Consider the following 23,110-nt stretch of genomic DNA (forward strand, 5'->3'; position numbering starts at 1 on the left):
TGCCTGCTGCCCCCACATGCCTCCCCCAAGTGTCCCCTGGCCCCCACTTGCTGCCCCCTCACCGCCTGGGAGCCTGCAGCTCAGACAGGCTCCCTTGGGCTCTGCCGGCTTCCTGCATCACCTGCTGCTGCAGGGTCCTAGTGCCCCCCCTCACTACGGCCAGGGCAGGCTGCCCTTCCCCCGCCTAGTCCTGAGCATCTCCAATACCCCAAGCCTCTCCAATGCCCCAAACCCCTCATCCCCAGCCCCACAGCCTCACCCCTGCATTCCCTCCTATCCCCAAACTCCATCCCAGAGTCTGCACCCCCACCCCCTGCTCCAGCCCTGAGCCTACACCCAGCACCCAAACTCCATCCTAGAATCTGCACCCCCACCCCCTGCCCCAGCCCGGAGCCTGCACCCAGCACCCAAACTCCCTCCCAGAGCCTTAGGCAGGTGGGGGTGAAGTTTGGGGGAGGGCAGGTTCTGGGAACCACCAAAATTTCAACAAACCTGCCACCCCTGGAAGAGGCAGAGCGGGAGTGGAGTGGTGGTGTAGCCCAGTGCAGTGGGGAGGGGGCTTTACTGAGTATATATGTTTTAATAAAACCACTTGGAAATGACTTCATTGAAAAAAAGACCATTCATGGAAGAAAAGAGAGTTTTTCAAGACAAATGGAAGAATTTATATGTTTTCACAGAGGTAAAAGATAAAATTCAATGCCTTATTTGTCCCAAGGAGTGTAATGTACATTGGCACTACAACACGATGCACCATGAAAAATATGATGCATTCACTGGAAAAATCCAAGAGGAAAAAGTTCAACAACTTAAAGAAACATTTGCCAAGCAAAGAAATTTCTTTTCGGGGATTAACAAGTCTAGCGAAGATTCAATAAGAACAAGTTTTGTGATAAGTGAAATAATAGCTAAATCATTGTGACCTTTTACAGAAGGCTTATTCATAAAAGAATCTCTTATGAAGGCCAGCAAAATTTTATGTCCTGATAGGAAGAAAGTTTTTGAAGGCATAAGCTTGTCTGCCAATACAGTTGCCTGCAGGATAATGGGTTTAGCTGACAGTGTGCAAAAACAATTGATTCAAATGGCAAAGGACTTTGAAGCATTTTCAATTGCTCTTGATGAGAGTACAGATGTATCAGATGCCGCACAGTGTGCAGTGTTCATTAGAGGTGTGGACTGCAATTTGAATATAACTGAAGAATTGCTAGACTTAGTGCTGCTGAAGGGTACCACAATGAGACGTGACATATTTCAAGGACTGGAAGAATGCTTTGAAAAAGCTGCCCTGACATGGAACAAACTCGTATCTTTGGCTACGGATGGTGTGCCATCTACGTGCTCTGAAAATGTTGGTGTGGTTGGATTATTGAAGACCAAACTGAACAGCCTCAATATACATCTCTACCTCAATATAACGCTGTCCCCGGGAGCCAAAAAATCTTACCACATTATAGGTGAAACCGCGTTATATTGAACTTGCTTTGATCCAACGGAGTGCACAGCCTCATCCCCCCCACCCCAGAGCACTGCTTTACCACGTTATATCCAAATTTGAGTTATATCGGGTTGCATTACCTCAAGGTAGAGGTGTACCAGGAATTAGCTTCACCAGTATACATTGTATTTTGCACCAAGAAGCCCTGTGTAGTAAAAGTCTACAAATGAAGGAAGTTATGAATGTAGTTGTTAAAACTGTTAATTTTATACGTGCACAAGGGCTGAATCACAGACAGTTCACTTCTTTTCTAGCAAGTATGGACAGTGAATATGGGGAACTTCTGTATCACACTCAAGTTAGATGGCTGAGTCGTGGAAATGTTTTGAAGCATTTTTTTGCACTTAGAGAGGAGATTGATTCCTTCATGAAAATGAAAAACAAGGAGGTTCCACAGCTTGTTGATTCCACTTTTATCTGCAACCTTGCTTTTTGAACATGTAACCGATCACCTGAATGCACTGCACTTGAAACTTCAGGGTAGAAAACAGGTGATAACACAGATGTATGACAGTGTTAAGTCATTCAAAGTCAAGCTTACTTTGTGGGGGAAACAGCTGACTGCTGGCAATTTGGTTCATTTATCGACTCTGAATTCCTTAGGAAAAGTTGAACCCAAATCCTTGAAAGAATATGCAGAGATCATTTGTAACTGACACAAACAGTTTGATGTGCGGTTTAAAGATTTCAAGGCACTTGAACCACATTTTCAACTTTTTTCCACCCCATTTGCTGTTGAAATTGACTGTGTTGCAGAGGAAATGCAGATGGAGTTAGCGGAGCTTCAGTGTGACACCATTTTGAAGCAGAAGTCTACAGACGTTGGAATTCCAGAATTCTACAGGTTTCTTGCACAAGAAAGATTTCCAATGTTTGGAAGTACATATATATGTGAACAGTTTTTCTCTTCCATGAAGATTAACAAATCTGTGTGAAGGTCAAGGCTCACTGATGAACATCTGAAAGCAACACTGAGACTGGTTTCATCTCAGGCTATCAGACCTAATATTGATGCTCTGGTTGATGCAAAAAGCTGCCAGCTAAGTGGCCAAAAATGAAATGACTGTCAAAATTGGCACTGACTTTTCACATTACAGTTAAAGAAGTTGTTGAGAAAGTTAATAAATTGACTTTTAATAGCATACTATATTGTAATACTATACTACTATATTACTCTTCTTTTTTTTCTGCCTACCTCCAGACGCTTCCCACTGCCAAGCCACCAAACAGCAGTTGGTGGCGCTTAGCACTTTCCAGGAGGGAGTGGGGAGGAGCAGGGAGCCGCGCGCTCAGGGGAGGAAATGAAGAAGAGACGAGGCACAAGCGGGACCTCATGGAAGGGGTGGAGTGGGGGTGGGGCCAGGGGCAGCGAGGGGGGGGGTGTCAGTGATGCGGCCCTCAGGCCAATGCACTAGTCCTCATGTGGCCCTCGTGGTCATCTGAGTTTGAGACCCCTGTCCTAGATGACCCCAAAAGAAGCCTTACGCTGGCTAACCCAGTAAGAGATCTTTTAAGCATGTCTCATACGGAAGTCACTCTGCATATTTTACAAATGGCACAATGTTTGATTGGGTAGGAGATGCAACTACAGTAAGAAGGCAGCCTAGTGCGGGAACCGCAGTGTGTCTTGTTCAACACAGTTCCTCAACAATGCATGTCAGTATGTGGCATGTAATCAGTAATGTGTTAGTATAATGCGTGTTTAGTAGCAGTGCTATTGTATTATAACATGATCCCATGATGGTGCTTATGTGTCCATAATCCTAACCCTATAAGCATTTGGTTTTACCTGCTTGAAGCAGCTAGAGTTTGATCCTGAAAAGTGCAGCTGTCTAAGCACTGTGTGTGTAAATGCCAGGTTGAAAAAAAGCGAGGAGCAGGACATGGAGTACAAGGGAACCCAATCCTATTTAATTAGTGCTGTAGAGAGGCCTAATAGATGGAGTAATGCAGAAATGTGCACCTAAATGCCTCCTCAGCATGAGGACTGTGCTTAAGCCCATATCACCTTGAAACCCTGTTCTCCACCCACACCCTGCCCTTCTATCTCACTTTGCACTTGCAAGAAAAGGAAAGGGTAGCCTGGGGACTCAAGATTTGTCATTGCACAGCTTATGTCCAGTTCATAATCCATGTCAGTTCATAACCTCCATTCACACTTAGGATGGAGCAAAACCTTGTGCTCCCTGGTGTAAACTGTGCAGAGACTTGCAGGATAAAGGCTATAGCATAACTATGGCTTGTTGGAAATTGATTTGATGGTAGTATGGGAGACTTGGGTATAGGGGCCACATACCACTCTTGGCCCTTGGTGGAACTCCTGCTGGTGTCAGTGACTCTAGCTTTGTACTCCTGGCCATAGCCATAGGTTTGTATTATTATCATAGCTCGTTTTGGACAGGCTGGACATTTTCAAGATAGGATTTGAGATACTAATCAAGTCATTGTACAGACAAATACGAAGCTGCACAAAAATCTGGTGACTAGTTTAAACAGCTTTTGTGTGGAAATGCATCTATATTTTGCGATTTCATTAATGAGCTGGAGGATGGTGTAGCTTGCATCCTCAGCAAGTTTGCAGATGACACTAAACTGGGAGGAGCAGTGGATTACTGGAGGGTAGGGATAGGATACAGACAGACCTACACAAATTAGAGGATTGGGCCAAAAGAAATCTGATGAGATTCAACAAGGACAAGTGCAGAGTCCTGCACTTAGGACGGAAGGATCCCATGCACTGCTACAGACTAGGGACTGAGTGACTAGGCAGCAGTTCTGCAGAAAAGGACCTAGGAGGTACAGTGGACAAGAAGCTGGATATGAATCAACAGTGTGCCCTTGTTGCCAAGAAGGCTAATGGCATTTTAGGCTGTATAAGTAGGGGCATTGCCAGCAGATTGATCATTCCCCTCTATTTGGCATTGGTGAGGTCTCATTTGGAGTACTGTGTCCGGTTTGGGGTCCCACACTACAAGAAGAATATGGAAAAATTGTAAAGAGTCCCACAAAGGCCAACAAAAATTATTAGGGTGCTGGAGCACATGACTTATGAGGAGAAGCTGAAGGAACTGGGATTATTTAGTTTGCAGAAGAGAAAAATGAGGGGGGATTTGATAGCTGCTTTCAACTACCTGAAAGGGTGTTCCAAAGAGGATGGATCTGTTCTCAGTGGTAGCAGATGACAGAACAAGGAGTAATGGTCTCCAGTTGGAGTGGGGGAGGTTTAGGTTGGATATTAGGAAAAACTTTTTCACTAGAAGGGTGGTGAAGCACTGGAATGGGTTATCTAGGGAGGTGGTGAAATCTCCTTCCTTAGAGATTTTTAAGATCAGGCTTGACAAAGCCCTAACTGAAATGATTTAATTGAGGATTGGTCCTGCTTTGAGCAAGGGGTTGGACTAGATGACTTCCTGAAGTCCCTTCCAGCCCTGATATTCTATGATTTCTCATATTGCAAACATGGATTTCCAGTATGCTGTATCAGAGGAGTAGCCGTGTTAGGAGGAGGTGCTGTTGTCATCATGAACAGGTCTGACTACCAAAAGGAGGCCACCAGAGAACTCTCCAATACCAAATTCTACAGGCCACTTCCCTCAGATCCCACTGAGGAATACACTAAGAAACTGCACCATCTACTCAGGACACTCCCTGCACTAACACCGGAACAAATAAACATACCCTCAGAGCCCCAACCAGGGTTATTCTATCTACTACCCAAGATCCACAAACACGGAAATCCTGGATGCCCCATCATCTCAGGCATTGGCACTCTCACTGAAGGACTGGCTGGATATGTGGACTCTCTACTCAGACCCTATGCCACCAGCACTCCTAGCTATCTCCGTGACACCACTGATTTCCTGAGGAAACTACACTGCATTGGTAACCTTCCAGAAAACACCATCATAGCCACCATGGATGTAGAGGATTTTTACACAAACATCCCACACACAGATGGAATACAAGTGGTCAGGAACAGTATCCCTGATGATGCCACAGCACAACTGGCTGCTGAGCTCTGTGCCTTTATCCTCAAACACAACTATTTCAAATTTGATGACAATATGTATCTCCAGATCAGTGGCACCGCTATGGGCACCTGCATGGCCCCACAATATGCCAATATATTTTTATGGCCAACCTGGAACAACGCTTCCTTAGCTCTCGTCCACTCACGCCCCTTCTCTACCTACACTACATTGATGACATCTTCATCATCTGGACCCATGGGAAGGAGACTCTGGAAAAATTCCACCACAATTTCAACAGCTTCCACCCCACCATCAGCCTCAGCCTGGACAAATCTACACGGGAGGTCCACTTCCTAAACACCACGGGGCAAATAAGTGATGGTCAAATTAACACCACCCAATACCGAAAACCTATCGACCGCTATGCCTGCCTTCATGCCTCCAGCTTCCATCCCAGGCACATCACACAATCCATTGTCTACAGCCAAGCACTGAGATACAACCACATCTGCTCTAACCCCTCAGACAGAGACCAACACCTACAAAATCTCCACCAAGCATTCTCAAAACTACAATACCCAAACGAGGAAATAAGGAAACAGATCAACAGAGCCAGACGTGTACCCGGAAGCCTCCTACTACAAGACAAACCCAAGAAAGAAACCAACAGGACTCCACTGGCCATCACATACAATCCCCAGCTAAAACCTCTCCAACACATCATCAGGACAATCCTGGACAATGATCCCACACTTTCACAGGCCTTGGGTGGCAGGCCAGTCCTCGCCCACAGACAACCTGCCAACCTGAAACATATTCTCACCAGGAACTGCACACCGCACCATAGTAACTCTAGCTCAGGAACCAATCCATGCAACAAACCTTGAGGCCAACTCTGCCCACATATCTACACCAGTGACACCATCACAGGACCTAATCAGATCAGCCACACCATCACCGGTTCCTTCACCTGCACATCCACCAATGTAATATACGCCATCATGTGCCAGCAATGCCCCTCTGCTATGTACATCGGCCAAACTGGACAGTCTCTACGGAAAAGGATAAATGGACACAAATCAGATATTAGGAATGGCAATATACAAAAACCTGTAGGAGAACATTTCAACCTCCCTGGCCACACTATAGCAGACCTTAAGGTGGCCATCCTGCAGCAAAAAAACTTCAGGACCAGACTTCAAAGAGAAACTGCTGAGCTTCAGTTCATCTGAAAATTTGACACTATCAGCTCAGGATTAAACAAAAACTGTGAATGGCTTGCCAGCTACAGAACCAGTTTCTCCTCCCTTGGTTTTCACACCTCAACTGCTAGAACAGGGCCTCATCTTCCCTGATTGAACTAACCTCATTATCTCTAGCTTGCTTGCATATATATACCTGCCCCTGGAAATTTCTACTACATGCATCTGATGAAGTGGGTATTCACCCATGAAAGCTCATGCCCCAAAACATCTGTTAGTCTATAAGGTGCCACAGGATTCTTTGCTGCTTTTACAGTATGCTGTACGTGTTCCCTATGCTGTCACGTTCAAGCAAATGATGTCAGAATGAGACTATCACAGTTTTAGGGTGATTGCACTTGTATTCCCCCATCTGTGGTCCTCCAGGGCACTTATTTAAGGTTTCTGGTTCTCAGCCATTACCTCTCTTCAGAGAGTGTGACACAGGTCTCCATCTTTCTGACTGAGGGTTTTAAGGCTGCACAGCTCACTGGTTTAAACTGTATCCCCAGCAAGTCAGTCTGCCTAAAGGCCAGCTCCTGCACTTGTCTTTCTCTCTGAAGGTACCTCTACACTAAGAAATTAGGTCAAATTTATAGAAGTCGATTTTTTAGAAATCAATTTTATACAGTCGATTGTGTGTGTCCCCAATTAAGACCATTAAGATCATTAACTCAGCGGGGCGTGTCCACAGTATCGAGGCTAGCTTCGACTTCTGGAGTGTTGCACTCTGGTAGCTATCCCACAGTTCCCGCAGTGTCTGCTGCCCATTGGAATTCTGGGCTGAGATCCCAATGCCTGATGGGTCAAAAACATTGTCGCAGGTGGTTCTGGATACATGTTGTCAAACCCCCTCTCCCACTATGAAAGCAACAGCAGACAATCATTTCAAGCCTATTTTCCTGGGTTATCCGTGCAGATGCCATACCACAGCAAGCATGGAGCCCACTCAGCTCACCGTCACCATACATCTCCTAGGTGCTGGCAGACGTGGTACTGCATTGCTACACAGTAGCAGCTCATTGCCTTTTGGCAGCAGATGGTGCATTATCACTGGTAGCCATCATCGTCATCTCCTGGGTGCTCTTTTAGCCAACCTCGGTGATGTTGGTCAAGGGTACATGAGCAGACATGGGTGCTCCTGGCAGACCTCAATGAGGTCTGTCAGGGGTGCCTAGACATAAATGGAAGTGACTTCAGGTCATTCTGTTTTTAAGTTTCGTCTCGTGGAGATTCAGTCCTGCCTGCAGTCATACTGCATCGTCTTCCGGCGATCAGGCAGGAGACAAGGATGGCTAGCAGTCATACTGCACCGTCTTCTGGCAAGCAGCCAGGAGATGAGGATGGCTAGCAGGCATACTGCACCATCTGCTGCCAGGCTATATTCTTAAGGTAAAAAGCATTACAGAGTGAACATATAGGAACTTTCATTGGTAAACTTTGAGCATGCATATGAAAACAGAGGTTACCCATCAGTCTTATGGGGCCCTGGTAGGCCAAAGTCTTTCCACCTATCCTGTAAGGGGTTGGGGCCCTTGGCCAGGCAATCCAGTTCATTTGCTGGATCAGAAAGAAGGCCCTGAATCAGTTTAAATGCAACCTTTTTATGCAAAAAGGCCTTTATTTATTGGTTGGTCTTTGGAAAATTCAGTTTGAACCAATATATTCAAACCCCCTCAAGTGTGGTACCTCTCTGAAACTGTTTACAACCTGATGATTCACCTTGACAATCCTACCCCATTGTTCTTCATTCCCAAAGGAGCAGTGGTAACATTCCCCCATGGAATACAATACAATCATATATACAATCCTTGGCCCGCAGTGATACATGCAATATGTTCCCCCAAAGATACTGCATGTGGCTACAATATCTGTCACAGAGATAAAGGTTGTGGCTCATATTATATTCTCCCTATGTGCATCATCTAATATTTCTAGTGTGCTGAGTAATCCAATTCTTCCTGTAGTACCTGCATTTTCACTTGGTATTCCTGTGTAAATTCTTCTGCAGTGTTTAATAGTGCTGTTGAACAGTTGACATATTTCACCCCAGAGGTAGCTGGAATTCAGTGGCAGATGAAGTATATACAGTAGTCTATATATCTGCTTGTGACAGCAATAAAATGATCCTGGTGTTCCTTCAAAAGAAAAAGTTCTAAATCAGTATGAAATATTATACTGCATTACTTATGAATTTTTTTAAATAACCACTTCAGAAAACAGTGCATGGACGCAGGAGGATGTTTTTGCTACTCACTGCTGTAATTGCTCCTGATCAAAAGACACTGTGATATATGTAGTGTCCTTTTAACTCAAACTTCTTGTTTCAGAAAAGCACTACCAATAACACACACCATAGTGGATATCAGAATGGTGTCAGAAGTTAATAAAAACAATCTCCTCTTGATTGAGACTAATGTTTTCAAACACTTTAGCCTGTCCTTCAATTCCTATCAGCTACTCTGCAGACAGGAATTAATTTTCTGTTTCCCTGATCTTTAATAAGGAATGCAAAACTAATTTAAACACTGGCTGATTGGATAATGTGGTAAGCGATTCATGCTAGAATACCTCTAACTTAATGGTATTACTTAGCTTTGAAGAAGATAATGCTACAGTTAAGTTCTAGTCAGCATTTCCCTAATCATGATATTAGCAATATTACCATACTATTTTCTATAATAATAGACACCCTTTGGCCCCTATTTGGCAGGCATTTAACCCTGTGATAAAAATCCCCTCTGAGCTGAAACCTTTGGCAGCACTCAGAAAATAAAAGCAATGCTAGCTTGACCTCAAATTTCATTCAGACTGGAACAACCCTTTGAAATATCAGGTCTGAACTACCGGTCTTTAGTCTGAAAATTAGTGTCAGCAACCTCATGATAACAGAAGATAGGTCCCAGTTGGAAATCCCATCAGGCAACATCTACACTTCAGAGAGAAGGCGACCTGAGGTACGTCAAGATTATGAACTGCTGTAATTACACTGCTCGTGCATGTTCACACAACACTCCTTGTTTCAGCATAGCACATCCAGGGTTGCTGCTCTAGCACCAACAGAGAGAGCAGTGCACCATGGGTACCTATCCGTTTGCACAAATCACCACCTTCTCCAGCTAGCAGTATTGGGAATGGATCGCAGTGCATGATGGGGACAGGATCACTGATCTTTGATGTAGTTTTCTTTGTCTCATAATTCCAAAAGCTTCCAACTGTGTTTCATGCTGTTTTTCAGCTGCCCCTGTAAACTTTGCGCTCACCATCTCTATCTGAAAGCATGGATCCTGCACTTCTCCAGTCTTGTAATGAGTGTTATGAACACAATGCGGCTGATCCTGCAGTATTTCATGACCTGTGAATCTGAACAGGAATCTGTGGTGTCTGCCCTGCTGTGTGCCTTGGAAAGAAACAATTCAAGATTGATGTTGGCATACATGGAGCAGCTGCACTTACTAACTATTGAACTGGAGACACAACCATCAAGTGGTGGCATCAAATTGTGATGCAGGTGTGGGATGACAAGCAGTGGCTACAGAACTTTCATATGTGCAGAGCCACCTTCCTTGAATTCTGTGCGGAGCTCACGCCTGCCCTGTGGCACAAGGACACCAAAATGAGAGCTGCCCTAGTGGTGGAAAAGAGTGTAGCAATCACTGGCAACTCCAGACTGCTACCGGTCAGTCGTGGATCAGTTTGGAGTTGGGAAGTGCACCGTGGGGGTTGCTTTCATGCAAGTGTTCAGGCCCATTAATAGCCTCCTGCTCTGGGAAAGGTGCAGGAAACAGTGGGTGGCTTTGCTGCAATGGGATTTCCTAACTGCGGCGGGGCAATAGATGACATGTATATACCAGTTTCGGCCTCAGACTATCTAGCAACAGAGTACATCAACAGAAAAGACTACTTCTCTATGGTATTGCAAGTGCTGGTGGGTCACCGGGGTCGTATCACTGACATCAAGGCAAGGTGATCAGGAAAAGTGCAAGACGCATGCATCTTCAGGAACATTGGTCTGTATAGAAAGCTGCATGCAGGGATTTTCTTTCCAGACCAGAGGATTCCAATAGGGGATGTGAAAATGCCCATAGTGATCCTGGGACATCCAGCCTACCCCTTATTCCTGTGGCTCATGAACCCATACCCTGGAAACATTGACAGCAGCAAGGAGCACTTCAACAACAGGCTCAGCAGGTGCAGAAGGCCACAGAATGTATGTTTGACAATAAAGGGCTGCTGTTGCTGCCTTTTTGGCAGGTTAGACCTCAATAAGAAAAATATTCCCATGGCCATAGCAGCCTGCTGTGCTCTGCATAACGTTTGTGAAGCCAAGGGGGAAAAGTTTTCCCAGGGATGGAGCACTTAGATGGATCAGCTGGTTGCTGATTTTGAGCAGCCAGACCCCAGGGCTATTAGAGGGTTTCAACAAGAGGCTATTTGAATCAGGGAGGCTTTGAAGCTGTATTTTGACAATAAGCCCCAGTAATGTGTCTTTCTATAATGTATTGAGCCAGGTATTGTTTACTTGCCACATTGAATGACCCCTGTAATGATTCCTGCCTGAGTGTTAAGTGTAGTCTCCAAATGTGCCGGTTGCCACTGTGTATGAATTTCTGTTCCAACTGCCCTGTGTAGGTCACAAAAAAAAAAAAAAATAACTGTTTTGTAAGACTAAATTTTTATTAAACATATAAATATATAGATTAACATTTCTTAACAGTGATATGACAGTGTGCAGCATGCTCTGAAGTGAGGATCTCACAGCTGTAAGTCCAGCTGTCATTATGGAAAATGTCCCTGGGGTGTGGTGCAAGGAGTACTGCAATGGGCCAGGAACATGGGAGGAGTGCATGTGGGCAGTTTGGGGAGGGCAAGGAAGGCAGTTTTGTATGGGCTGCAGGAGGAGTCAAGGACACGTGTTCCACCTACAGCGCAATCAGGGACCTCAACATCTGTTTGGTCCTCCATGTACTTTATCATCCAGTCCTGACACTGTATTATCTGCTCCTGGCCCTGCCTCCTCCCCTGGCTATCCATTTCTAGTTTTTTGTTTATGGTCTCTTTCAACACTCTGTGCTCCCTGATCTGACAATTGCAGCACTCCATGAAACATGTCCTCCTTACTCCTCCTGGTTCTCCTCCTTATCTGATGGAGATCCTCCACTCGTGTGTAGGAGCTGGCCCTCAAGGGCACATGTGAAGAAGAAAAAGAAAAAATACACAAAGGCAGTATTGTGTGTGCACTCAGACTTGAATCATAGAAGTTACCCACAGCTCCTTCACACTTTCCCTTGGCTAGCATGCAGCACAGCTAGAGCACTAAATATCGTGAGTTTGGATGGGGGATGAGGAGATGCAAGATGGGACAAAAGCATGGGTGGTTTCAGAAGGGGATGAGTACAAGTACCTAGGGACACTATTCTGAATACTGGCACCATTTCCCACAGGCCTGGGTAATCAAAGTTCAAATCACAATACTGACGGTAACCAAAGATGCAAGGGTGCAACTCCTGCATGCATGTGGCTTCAGACTAGGTCCACATACTACTCGTCTGTGTGCTACTTTGGTTCCTCCAGAAGTAATTGCCAATTGACACAGTAAAGTTTCCTACAACAGGGGAAGAAACAAAGCAGCTCTGCCAAGGAACCTTTGGCAGAGGATTGCAGAGTATCTGCAGGAAAGTTTCCTAGAGATCTCTGTGGAGGATTTCTGGGAGACCTTGGTGTTCACTAATAAACTTTTCCGCAGGGCTCCCACTGATTAACTGCACAGTGGAATGCAAAGCAGATGCAAACAGTACCTCATGTTGTTAATTTCAATCCCTTCTCCCACATGTACCATGTAACAAAATAAAGGCCACCTCTACCTCATGTAACCGTCCACTATCAAAGCAAAATGAGTACTTACCAGAGCTCCCCTCTCCTGATTCTTGCACACCAGAGTCAGACTTCTTGGGACTGGCTAGCCCCCTCTGGAGTAAAAAAGAGGTCCTGACTCACCACACCATTTGACGAGCCTGTCACCTGTCCCACATCATTCTACAACTCAGCCTCCTCATCCACCACTTCTTTATAGAATCATAGAATCATAGAATATCAGGGTTGGAAGGGACCTCAGGAGGTCATCTAGTCCAACTCCCTGCTCAAAGCAGGACCAATCCCCAACTAAATCATCTCAGCCAGGGCTTTGTCAAGCCTGACCTTAAAAACCTCTAAGGCATGACTTCACTGGCTGCTGCCTTCAGTCCCCCGAAGCATCCATGGTGCTCTCAGTGGTGGTGGTGGGGTCCCCACCGAAGATGGCATTTAGCTCCTTGTAGCTCCTTGTAGAAGCAGCATGTTTCGGCTGGTATGCCTGCCTCAGTTCCTTGCTCTTATCATGGCACTGCTGCATGTCCCTTTCATGCCCCTTTTCATCCATGTCACAAGCAATCTGCTTGTACATGTCATAGTTCCTATGGCTGGATTGGAGCTGTGACTGCACAGCCTCCTCTCCCCACAGACCCCAGAGATCCAGAAACTCCAGTGTACTCCAGGTGGGAGCATGTTTGCAACAGAAAGCCGACATGGTCAGCTGGGAAAATGCGATGTGAGCTGTCCATGTCCAGCAAACAAGAAGTGGAATTTCAAAAATTCCTGGAGCTGTAAAGGGGGAGGGGTCCATGCCCATGTACCTGGCTGCAGGACAGCGGAGCAGAGGGCTCCTGAAGTGGGACACCTCCTGGAGGCCAGTTAGGGCAACATAAACAAGCACAGTGTCTACAGTGACACTGTTTTGTCAGAAAAAGCTCTATTTCACTCATTAAGGTGGTTTTATTATGTTGGTGCAGCAGGAGAGTTAAATCGGTGGGGGGAGCAATTTTGTGTGTACACCTCCACTGTTCTGTTGATGAAGGCTGGCTTTTATTGACAAAACTGTGTAGTGTAGACAAGACCTAAGAATAGTCTTTGTCATGTCTTGTCTTGGGACTTCCGCTTCTAATCCTAGCTAGGTACTAGACGGGAAGAAATAAAAATATATTTTAACCTTTTGGACCTTTAAATAGATTTATCATGACATCAGGAAATGAAATCAGAGTGAGATACTTACATTTTCCCAGATGGTTTGGCCACCTCTATTCTAAAACTGTCAGAATCCCGCCATAATCGCTGCCCAGTTACGACATGGTTTGGGAAGGGAGGGGGCATTGTTTAATTGGTTGATTTTTAGTTTAAAATTCTTTAGTTTTTTAGACGGTTTGAACTGAGCATTGCTTCACCAATCAAGTGTAAGGACAAGATCTGCAGGACTGCACATTGCTCCTGGAAAGACTATCTTGGAAACTCATTCCAAGTAGCAATACGAGTCTGCTTTTGAAAAAAAAAAACCTCTTGCATATTAATGATGAATTTGTTATGCTTGTTTTGAGTCTTTACAGGCAGTTGATGAATCAAGTTGGGGTGATGGAGAATTTGTAATTAAAAAGCTCTTGCACTAAATCCTTTCCAAAATCACTAAGGCAAAGCTTCTAATATGTAAACATTCCATGTCTGATGTAGAGCACAGACTGCTGGCTCTTATCTTTTATTGCTTTCTTAACCCAGTGATTGCTGCCCTGTGTAGTAGATATGTCCCACTAGAATCCACTACTTCTGCTGTCAAATGTACCAGCTATGCTCTGATCTTCTGTTACTTCAATAGAACAGAGGCAGCTCAATAAGAGGAACAAAAGTGAGGAAAGAAGCGAGAGGCTCAAAGGGGAATATGTTTGATTTAAATGCGTCCATTGACACTTGCATTGCACATTATCCAAAGGGAGATAATCAACGTATGCTTAAAACTTACCATCCCAGAATCTGTTCCTACTCCCACTTAAGCCAATACAAAGTCTCCTGTTGACTTTAATAGAAACAGAGTCAGGATATGTGTGGCCATAGCCTTTTGTGTAAAGAGCAAATAGCTAAAGGTGTAAAAACAAACACTTTTTTAATTAAGTATATCCGAAGCTGGAAAAGAATTGGTGGATCAGCAGGGGTAAAAGGAGCAATTAGGGAAAATAAGGTTTTTGCTGAGAAGATAAATGACTTCTTTGTATTTATCCAGCAAGGATGTTGAGGAGATTCCTGTTTCAGACCTGCTGTTTTCTGCTTACAAAGGTGAAGTGCTCTCAGACAGATTTAAATTAATAATTTAAAAAGCAATAAGTCACCAGGCCCACATCATACACATTCATAAGTTCTGCAGGAACTGCTGCTGATAAAAAAATATGCAATTGCTCATTAAATTGACCACAGTTCCCTAGGGCTGGAGAGTAGCAAATATTGTACCAATATTTTAAAAAGGCTGGAGGAAATTATTATTGGAAATTATGGGAAATTACAGAGTAATAAACCTTATACCTGTACCTGGAAAATGAGTTGAAATAGTAATTAAAAACAGACTAATAAAACAGTTGGAAGGGTCTATCCAGTGCACATTCTGCAACAGACAATCATGTCTTACCAAACCCTTAGAATTCTTCAAACAGGTTAATAAAGTGACAGATGATGGTGAACCAGTAGACATAATTTATTTAAACTTCCAAAAGGCATCTGCCAAAGTTCTGCATAGGAGGCTTCTACAGAAATTAAGTAGTCATGGAGGTTACAAGTAAAATGTTTTCACAAGTCAGGTAGTGGCCTGGGTATTGGCATGAAAACAAAGAGTCAACTCAGTAGTTTGAGTATTGGCCTGCTAAGCCCAGGGTTGTGAGTTCAATCCTTAAGGGGGCCATTTAGGGATCTGGGGCAAAAATCTGTCTAGGGAGCGGGCTTGCTTTAAGCAGGGGGTTAAACTAGCTGAGGTCCCTTCCAACCCTGATATTAAATGATGAATTTTCAACATATCTAAAGTTAGTTTAGCAGCTGTATGTGTCAAGGGGCCTATTCCAGTGTTTAGTAAATGTATTAAAAAACTGGAAAGTAGTGAAGTAGCAAAATTTGCAGATGACTAAAGTAAATACCTATGTCAGGCTTAAAGAGCATGATGGAGAACTTCAGAGACCTAAAGAAGCTAGAAGAATGGGCAAAACAATGACCAATGAAATTCAAAGTCATGCACACCGCAGGAAAAAATTTAAACAGCTTCCCACACCTTATTAGGTTCCAAATTAACTGTATCAACTCAGAGAAGGGACTTGGGTGTTACTGTAGACAGCTCAGTGAAGATCTCTACTGCAGCTGCAGTAAAAAAAGTAAAATAGAATCCAAAGCAGAAAAATACAAAGGAATAGAATGGTTAACATGCAGCATAGTCCATTGTCTCTGTATAATCAATAGTGTAGCCTCCTCTCAATTCGCATACCTGGCGGCAGTCCGGGTCTTCGGTGACACTTCAGTGGCAGGTTCTTCACTCACTCCAGGTCTTCTGCAGCACCGAAGGACCTGCTGCTGAAATGCTGCCGAAGACCCAGAGCGAGTGAAGGACCCACCACCATAGTGCCACCAAAGACCTGGACCGCAGTCAGGTGAGTAAAAATTAAAAAGTTAGGTGCTCTTCTTTAGGGTGCAGGGCCTCTTAGGCGTGGGGCCTGATTCGGGGGAATCGGCCTAAAGCCGGCCCTGGCTATAATACTGGTTCAAAGTGCTTTATACTGGTATAGTTCATTTTGTTTCACCAACCAGAATCATCTATGCTAGCATAAGCAGTTTAATTCTGGTATAATTGTGTCTACACTCGGGAAGCTTTGCAGCTTTCACCATGCCAGCATAATTAAAGCAGCAGAGCTTTTAGGTGCGGACAAGGCATCGATGAAACTAGAGATAGAAATGACCTCTGAATCCTCTCTTTCTGGGGATCCATATGGGCCTCATCATCCATAAATGTATTTTCACAGCACATCTGAGGTGGGGAAGTGTTATCATGCCCATTTGACAGAGCAGACGTGGCTCAGAAAGACTAAATAATTTGACCAGGATGACAGGAAATATGTCATAGAGCTAGGAGTTAAACTCTGATTAGACACGCCAAACCTATGAAAAAAAATGCAGAAATTGGGCTTGTTTTTGACTTAATTGGCTTGTGAATTGCTTGTTGGCTAGTTTTTGGCTTGTAGCTTGTTGCTTGTTTGGCTTGTAGCTTGTGCCTTGTTGTAGCTTGTTGCTTCTTTTTTTTATCGGCTCCTGGCAAGCAAGGGCAAGGGGGGAAAGAGTCGGGGTGAACAGGACCCACCACAGTACCAGACTGCACACCGAAGGGATCTAGTCACATAGAGTATTGGGGTTCTTAGGGACTGGCTTGATTTGGCCTTGTTTTGAAATGGGATTAGCCTGATTTTTGGCTTATTGTGAAAGTCGAGGTGCTTATTTACCCCGTGAAAGTTGACTACTGTGACTTTGATTGTCTCAGGCCTAGACCAGTGCTTTAGCTACAAGTCTTTTCTTCCTTTCCTAATGATATTTCTCCCAGCATAAAGCTGAAGCACATTGGTCAGTGAGAGACTGTGTGGGAAAGTTCATGCAGTGTAGTTGTAGCTGTGTCAGTCCTAGAATATTAGACAGACAAGGTGGTTAAGGAAGTATCTTTTATTGGACCAACTTCTATTGGTGAGAGAGACAAGCTTTTGAACTACACAGAACTCTTCTTAAGGCCTGGAAAGATATACCTGTTTTGTATATTAACAGAACACTCAGTGTGCCAGGCTGCCACCTTTTATGAGCACATAAAATATTGCAGAAATGTCTTGTAAAAAGAGTTCAAGAAATCCATGTGGTTTTCATAACTGCTAATGACATTTATTCCTGCTCTGGTGACAAAGGTCTTTGCACATGACTAGGAGAAATTGGCTAAAGATGTTTCATAGCAGCTTGTGAACTTATTTAATCTGACAAAGTTCTTGAAGTAGCTCTCTGTGTCTGGAAAAGTGGAGATGTTCACTAAGAAAGCAATCACTGTTAATTTGTAAGTACTTGAGTGCCTTGTGACTTGGTTTTGTTCAAAGTCTGATTTTCTTAAATCAAATGCACATTATAGTTAAGGGAGCAGAAGTGCTTCAATTCTAACCCCTGGAGGGGTTTGGTCTAAATGTTTCCTGGCTTGGTCTTTTCTCAATGGTGATTTTCTTTTAAAGGTTGAGCAAAAATATATTTAAAAATGGAATGCACATATCTGATTTTCCTCTCTGCCACACACTTTGTATGCAGCTCATCTTCTCAAGCAGTAAAACTGGATTTTCAAAAGGAGTCTAAGGGAGTTGGATGCCCAACTTCTATTGGATTTCTTTGTGCTTTGGGTGCCTAAGTCTCTTAGGCCTCTTAAAAACCTAACCAAACCAAGTGACATTATGACATAGCGCAATGGGTTGCAACGTCACTCACTCAAATTTGTTATGATGGAAGGGCTGCCCGGAGCAAACCTGAGAGGTGCCATGCTAAGTTAAAGTGAGAGTGGGTCATTTGTGTGCACCATGTGGAAATTTTCCACTCCTGTATGAACACACACACACACACACACACACACACACACACACACACACACCGCATGTTGTATATCTTTATATTTGAGTGTGTGTATGCATGGATGTGCACATAAGTGTGGATAGTAAAATGTGCAGAGCAGCTTTGGATCTTTCTGCATTTTTTAATGTTTAGTCATTAATCACACGCACTTTCAATCCATTATCATGCACAATATCTTTCCAGCTGAGTAGGATTCACTTTAATACAATATAAGTGATTCATCATCAAAATAGTTTTATAGACTAGCTAGGCAAATGGAGTGATGTGATTAGCAGGTTATCACCCTTTCAATTGAAAGTCAAAGCTCAGCTGTCACAACAAAGAGAACTGTACAACACATACACAGGAAGATTTAAAATATGGCAACTCACTATTTTATCAGAAGGCAGACAGGGCTAATGGTTCATGCTAAGTAGTTGTGTAACTCCTCTGTCAGATATTTTGTGTAGTAATAAGGGTGAGACAATGACATTCTTCTGTCATGCTTTAGTTAATTAATTAATTAATTACTAATTAATGCAAAAAGGGTTTTCAGAGTACTAGTAAATAAGTATCATAATATTCCTTCCTAAAATATGTCGGCAAAGGTAGATAGGTAGAGATCACCTTTAATAAACAAGGCTAAACAGAATGTTAGGAATGATTAGGAAAGGGATAGAAAATAAGAGAGAAAATATTAAATGCCATTATATAAGTCCATGGTAGGCCCATACTGGAAAAAGTCCTGAGAAAGGCAGCAAAGATGACCAAGGGTATGAAACAGCTTCTGTACAAGGAAAGACAAAAAAAAGATTAGGGTTGTTCAGTTTAGAAAAGAGACAACTATGGGAGGTTATGATAGAGGTCTATAAATGGTAAATGGTTTGAAAAAAAACGTGACTAGAGATATGCTATTGACCCTTTCCCACAATACAAAAATCAGAGGTCACCCAATTAAATTAATAGGCAGTAGGTTTAACAGAAACAAGAGAAAGTACTTTTTCACATAACACACAATTAACTCATGGAATTCATGGTTATAGGATGTTTTGAAGGCCAAAAGTATAAGTGGGTTTAAAAAAAGAACTAGATAAATTCATGGAGGATAGGTCTATCAATGGCTATTAGCCAAGATGGTCAGGAATGCACACCCTAAAACTCAGTCAGAAGCCAGGAGGGGAAGACAGGGTGGATTACTCCTACTTGCCTGTTCTGAAGCTCTGGTACTGGTCACTGTCAGAGACAGGATACTGGGTTAGATGGACCGTGGGTCTGACCCAGTATAGCAGTTCTGATATTCTTATGTGATGTACTTTTACACCTAAAATAGCTGCAACTGCTACATATATCTTTGACTTTGTTAAAAAATCATTTTCCATATTCCCATTTGCTATGTATTGAATCTAACAAGACTCAAACGTTTCATATTTAAATCCTATGATTCATCTCTATATTTTCATGCTGGGTGTCTTGGTGAGGTTAAAAAACAAATATTTTCTCCTGCATGCCTCTTTCTTTGATTCTCACCTCAGTGACTCTGCTTTGTTATAGAACATAAAAAAAGCCATGATGTGAACTTAAATGAAATCCATACCTGATTCCACAGTCAAGACAATTATCATAGTTATTTAGATTTAAATTACAGTAAAAGTGTCCATACAAAGATCTCTAGAAAATAAAAAGCCTACCTGGTTACTGCTGTAACATGACCATTTGATAGCACCTGGTAATGTAATAGTATCTCTGCTGTGTGTACTCTGGAGTACTTTTTAATAGGCAGCAGGTTTAAAACAAACAAAACAAAGTATTTCTTCACACAACGCCCAGTCAACCTGTGGAACTCCTTGCCAGAGGATACTGTGAAGGCCAAAATTATAACAAGGTTAAAAAAGAACTAGATAAATTCATGGAGGATAGGTCCATCACAGCCATGATGGGCAGAGATGGTATCCCTAGTTTCTGTTTGCCAGAAGCTGGGAAAGAGTGACAGGGGATGGATCACTTGATGATTACCTGTTCTGTTCATTCCCGCTAAAGAACCTGGCATTGGCCACAGTTGGTAGGCAGGATATTGGGCTACATGGACCTTTGATCTGACCCAGTATGGTTGTTCTTATGTTCTTATGAGACAAAGGATGGATGGATACAAGTTCTTGGCAGACAAAATAGCTGAGGTTGCCCTCAACCCACCACCTTCATCTCAATTGTGTGTGGGATGAGCTTTAGCCAGCTCACTCTCATCTATACCTAAGTTTCATTGGCTGAGGCCTGAACTGCATCATCCAAGCTAGATGAGGTAGAGACATATGGTTGGGAGTAGTCAGTGTACTGAAATCACTGAACCCCATGCCACCTTAAAAGTCCTGATGCTGGTCCTATTTACATATTAAAATAGGGGGCACCCTGCAGAACCCAATGCTTTCCCTCCCCACTTCTTGTTTGGTGAGACAATAATTTGAAACATCAACATATTCACAAACTTATCACTATCAGTTATCAAGAACCAGAATGAAGTTGTGATCTAGAATTTCTCTACAGTAACTGTGCTTGTGAATTCATTCTTTCATTTTCTGTATTATTAACTATTTCTCCATTTTTCCCCACTTTCTTGTAAGCTATCTGATAAAACTGAAAGAGTGTTAATAACATTCTCCATAGTGTGGAAGCCTGAAAGAACAGCATATTATAACTTAATTGTTGTGTTTGCTGGGCAACCAGCTCTGCTGACAGTGCTGATAATGGAATTTGCATACAAGTATTATACCAAATAATGTGAGTGTTACTTTTCTTTGTAACCCAAAATTGAGCTATTGATCAGTATTATCTGGGTGAAATAATGGTTCACGAAAGCAAGGCTATAATGGCACTAGGTAGACGTAGGTACAATAGTATTTGCATTGATTAACTGACCTCTAATACATAATAGTCAAATAACATCCAGCATTTTCCAGCATTGTTACCTTGATAGGATGCAATGTTTCCAAACAGGCTCTCCATGGCCTGCATGCATGGCACCAAAACTTTTGTGCCCGAATTTGACATAGCCAGCCAGCCAGCCAACCACTGCTGACTGAAATCATTAAAGCCTCCTTCAGAGAACATCTCTGCATATCTCTGAAGGACAAATTTTGCTTACTAAGCCACCTCCAGCCTCCCATTCCTATGCAAGACCATAATAAAAATGGTAATGACTTGAGCAGCATCTTATTTCTGCCAATATTCCAGACTACTCACAATTAGGATCCAGGCCTGGCCCATGACACAGAGACAACTTTGGTAGCTCTGATGAATGACTTTGGTATGACTTTGGACCCAGGCCACTCCTCAATGCTCATCCTACTCATGCTCTCCAGAGCTTTCAGCACAAGATGTGACCTGTGTTGGAGGTCTAGCCCTAACCTGACATCAATCGTTTCTCCCCATCAGATCTCAGGAAGTAGTGATAGGCAGCTGCTCTTCACTCTCAGAAGCTCTCACATGTTCCTTAAGGGTCCATCTCATCTCATTCTCGTTTGTACTACCACCAGTGATAGCCAAATTGTATGTCCATTCCCAGTAGACAGAGTCCTGGACAGTGTGGGCCACATGATAGTCACCTTAAGAATGTAACTCCCTCTCTGTGGAGCTGTCAGTCAAGGCCAGTCAAATCTTAAGTGTGTATAACACAGAACATAAAACCCCTGAGTGGGACAAAAGGCTGAGGACATCACACCTGCAGCTGGGATCTTTAGTGCCTCTCCCAGGACACTCCTGGGTCCAATAGAAGAGCCTGGTACAAATCTTCAGAACTCTTAGTGGGTTGAGCCAATCCATTTGTACCCTTCCCGGACCACAACAGCCATCAGGAATATGGAAACTCTCCTGGTCAATTTTTCCAGAGCAGGAGTCAAGTGATACCTAACACTAGGTATGTTCTATGAAACATAATACCCAAGGACATCAGAACAGAACAGTCTTCAGAGCTGGATGCAAACTATTATTCAGCAGGAGTATGTCCCTGATATCAGACAGTAAGGAGACCATACAGGAGGAGGGAGGGATAGAAGGAAATGGGGAAGACAGAGGGAGAAGGAAGTAGAAAGGAAAAACATCAAGAGCATGCAGGTGATTAAACCCTAGGAGAACAAGGGCAGAGTCTAATTTGCATGTGCTTCTTGTGTTCTCTGTAACTTACTCAGGTACAATGGGGGGTGTTGCTCAATAAATACTCTAGAATGATAGATTCCACTAGAATTTAAAACATGTTTGCATCCTCCCCTCCCTATTTAAGAGATCACATAGAATACAAACATAATGCCAGGACCCTTTCAACATAAAGTTGCTAAGGGCTAGGTATTCAGTGCTCAGCACCCACATTTGGGGCCAGATTTTCGAAAGAGCACTAGGAAGAGTAACCTGACTGAACCTGCTGCTGGTGCTAATTATGCTTCTGTTAAGTGTAATCATTTGTGGTACTGGCAGCATGAAGCCCTGATGTTGGAGCTGGTAAACGAGTCCCCAGTATACCTTAGAACTTGTTCAGCATCGGAAGGGAAAAAGACAGCACCTTCACTCTTTAAACATTGAGCAGTTGGTTTAAATATTGAACAGTGAAGCAGTTCTTCTGGTTATCAAAACAGTATTAAAGCAGGGTTGAAACTTGATTTATGCTGTTGGTGGAGCCGTTATCACTTGTCTTTAGGACACTACCATCGTGAGGAATAACAATGCTTTGCACTTATGTAGACTCTTACATCAGAGGACCTCAAAGCATTCTTAAAACCATCTATTAATAAGCAAGGTGGATAAATCAGTGAAGATTTCTTGTTGTTTATGTGCAAAATATAGCTTCTCATGACATTTTGAGTGGCCAAACAATGAGCCATAAGAAAAGATCAGAGGGACTGAGGACTTGACTTATGAGGAAAGATTTAGAAAGACAGATGTGTCATTTAGCGAAGAGGTGGTGA

This window comes from Gopherus flavomarginatus, chromosome 1 (genome assembly GCF_025201925.1).
Source record: "Gopherus flavomarginatus isolate rGopFla2 chromosome 1, rGopFla2.mat.asm, whole genome shotgun sequence".
Taxonomy (NCBI): Eukaryota; Metazoa; Chordata; order Testudines; family Testudinidae; genus Gopherus; species Gopherus flavomarginatus.